Source organism: Solanum pennellii, chromosome 1 (genome assembly GCF_001406875.1).
Source record: "Solanum pennellii chromosome 1, SPENNV200".
Lineage (NCBI taxonomy): Eukaryota > Viridiplantae > Streptophyta > Magnoliopsida > Solanales > Solanaceae > Solanum > Solanum pennellii.
In genome coordinates, this window is record NC_028637.1 from 30,761,763 (window position 1) to 30,765,414 (window position 3,652).

The following is a 3,652-nucleotide window of genomic DNA, read 5'->3' on the forward strand; positions in this document are numbered from 1 at the left end:
AAGTTGGAGTTTACTCTTTGAGGTGTAATCAACGGTTCCAGGAGAGGTCATAAGGGATCACACTAATAGAGGACCCAACAACATCTCCAAGCACGTTTCAGATTCCCATCTGAATGTAGACACATGATCCAATTTCTCAAAAATACTCAATAGTACCACATAACAGTCTTTGCAGATTTCACGAGGCATGAAGAAGGTGCTTGTGCATGAGAGTCTTAAATGCAGATAGAGCATATTATTCATTGTTTACAGAAGCTTACCTCAAATCATTAATTAGTCATGGAGTCAGTTCGAATATTTGAAATAGATATGTGTTGCACCAACATAATCTAGCACTGCATCGCCTAGAATTCCTAGTGTTAATATCATTGTGGAATATGATCCGTGAGTAAGAGTTTCAACAAGCCATGAATAATCATGGAACTTGTAAGTAGCAAGGTTTCAAAGTATTAGACATTAACTAGATTCTCTGAATCAACCCAATCAAATTCATAAATGGTAAAGTCGCAACTTCTTCACTCGAGCTGAAGTAGGCACCTATTACTTCCTCCACCACATTAACTACTTCTTACTATTTCTAATCGTATGCCTTAGCCTACTATACCTTTTTATTGAAGGCAAAGGGAACTCTTTGTCGAAGAACTTGAGAATTATCATCAGGAATGATGCACATTAGAAGATCAAATGGTTCATTATGCATAAATTTCATATTTTACGAGCGTATCCAAAGTTGCAAAGTGTAACCTTGGAAATGATTTTATTTTCTTAATTCTGAGTAAACCCTCATGCTAACATCACATTTGAGAAAAGAGTCTCCAAGTTTCCCAAGTGATTCCGAATGAAACTTCTAGAGGCATTTCTTTGTTGTCATTCCTTCCAAAATCTTACCAGTTGGGATACAACGTTTTAGTTTGCAATGATCCGAAAGTATTCTTTTCAAGTTTATTAAGTATGAATGCTTCCCCAATAAAGTCTAAAGGTTTTTGCACGACAGATAGTTATTGGCAAAATATTCTTGAACTCGAGAATCTTATGATTTCTAAGGTATATACATATAGCAGTGAATCTGTTCGGCGGAGTTTGAGGATTCACTACCATATGTGTATACCTAGAATTCATAAGATTCTTGACGTCAACGATAACTATCAACCGTGCTAGAACCTGTAGACCTTATAGGGAAAGCATCCATGCCGAATAAACTTTAAAAGAATGATTTTGAATTACCACCAAGTAAATTTTTGTATCCCAACCGCTGAGATTTTGGATGTAATGACAACAAAGAAATGTCTCCAGAATTTTTATTTGGAATCACTTGAAAAGCTTGGGGACTCTTTTCTCATATATGCTATTAGTATACAATCGTGTAAGACTTATGAAAATTATCATGTGGGTATTCTCAACATTAAGAAAAATAAAATCATTTCAAATGTTGAATAGTTCAAACTTAGATGTGCTCATAAAATTCTGAGATTTATCCGTACTGAATCATTCTATCTTAAAGTGTGGACAATTCCTAGTGATAATCCACAAGTTTACAACTTGACAAAAATTTCTTGATGCCTTCAGTAGAAATGTGTTGTAGGGTAAAGTATAGGAGATTAGAAACAAGAGAGTAGTTGATGTGGTTGAGGCACTAGCAGGTGCCTACCTCAGCTCCGACGGGCAACATAGCAGCTTTATCATTTATGAAATGGATCGGGATGGACATTTATATTATTGATGCACCTATCATAAGGCACTTCATCATGAATGCTAAGAAGCTAGTCGATGTACGGTACTTAGAAATCACTTCTACACTTCAAGTTTCACGACCCTTCGCTGCTTGTTCAAACGCTAACTCACGGATCATACATACTACATGAGATTCCACGATGCTATTAGCACTTGAAATTTATTGGAGATGTAATGCTAGATTATGTTATTACAACATATCTATATTTAAAATATTCGAGGCTGATTACAAGAGTAATTACTTATTTGTGGTCTGTTTTTGTATATAATGAATGATGTACTCAATCTGCAGTTAAAGCTAGACTGCATGAGCACATTCTTCATGCCTCGCCAGATCTGTAAAGGCAGATATGTTATACAGTTGAGATTTTTTAGAAATTGGATATTGTGTCTACGTTTGGATGGGAGAGTGAAACTACTTTCCCAAATGTGGTTGGGGATGTTGTTAAGTACTTTATTGGTGCGATCTTTGTTGATTCTAGCTTTGAAAAAGATACTTAATACATTTTTAAACATAAGGCCTCCTCTTCTGTGTGCATATCCAAGCTTTGGGGAGATAAATACTACATAGAAGGTAAGAGATGACCCCAAAGGCACTTGATCTATCTTTAGTCTCGTCTGATTAATTAATTTCTTCAAAAGATCTATCAGACTACGGAATGAATGATTTGATCTACGAATATTCATTTTTTTTCTTCAATTTCTAACGAATTTTAACAATTAATCAACTACGATCTAACTAATCAAACCCCAAAAGGAATTGTAAATATTTGTTAGGTTCAAGGAGACAAAATTTGATTGTACTAAATCTTATTTATGGAAAATAAACTCCGACCACAAAATAAATATGATGAAACAAGAATATTTTATTAATTAATAATTTTTGTACAATTTAATCCCTCTCTTGATTCTTCTAAAGTATAATTTGCACCTTAAATGAATTTTATTTGATATCCATGTAAATAGGTTTCTATGGATCTTTTTTTTCATGAATTTGGTTATAAGGAAGAGTCCACCCACATCTTGATATCTTTGTAAATATTTCATGAATTTATGAAATTTTCAAGATCCCTCTCTAAGGGATATATTACACTTTATATAGTGTAAGCTAGGAGTAGTTTTCAAGAAGGCCTAATTGAAATTTGACTCATCTAGTAGAGTTCCACACAAATTTGATGTCTACGAATGTCGAGTTTTTGGATCTAGAATCAACAAAGATCGCACTAACAACGAACCTGATAATATCTCCAAACACATTTTGGAAGTAGTTTTTGTTAGGTATGTAGCCAGAAGATGGGAAATAGAGGAAAAGAGAGGAATTTGAAAAGTTGAGAACTTGAACAGTTGGGAACTTGAAAAGTCCTGTTATGATTTAATTAAAAGGCATTTGTCTCTCATCGGTGGTGGAAAGAAAAATATGAGAGTTTAAAGGCAAAGGAAAAAGTCAAGCAAACATCATGGAGAAGATGGAAGATGCAGATGGCTTGTGTGCAATGACCTCGGAGTGTAACTTAGTCTGAAATCACAAGGAGTGGTTTCTCGACTCAGGTGCCAATAGACATATTTGGTCTGCAAAAGAAGCATTTACAACGTACAATCCTGCTGAGTACGATGAAGATTTTTTCATGGGAAACACAGTAAAAACAAGGATTGCAAGAACTGGGAAAGAAATGTTGAAAATTACATCCAACAAGGTGTTGACTTTGAACAATGTTCTGCATGTCCCTACTAATAGAAAGAATTTAGTTTATGCTGCACTACTCGTTAAGAATTGGTTTAAGTGTGTCCTAGTTAGAAATAAAGTTGTAACAAGTAAGAATGAAATATTCATAGGAAAGGTCTTCCTCAATAAGGGTCTTTTCAAACTGAATGTAATGGTTGTTGACAGTACTAATAAAAATTATGCATGTGTTTACTTATT

General features: G+C 34.4%; 1 pseudogene; it reads left to right on the forward strand.

Moving 5' to 3' along the window:
• Positions 1-1,209: 1,209 nt before the first annotated feature.
• On the forward strand, positions 1,210-2,106 carry LOC107019540 (annotated as a pseudogene).
• Positions 2,107-3,652: the final 1,546 nt, after the last annotated feature.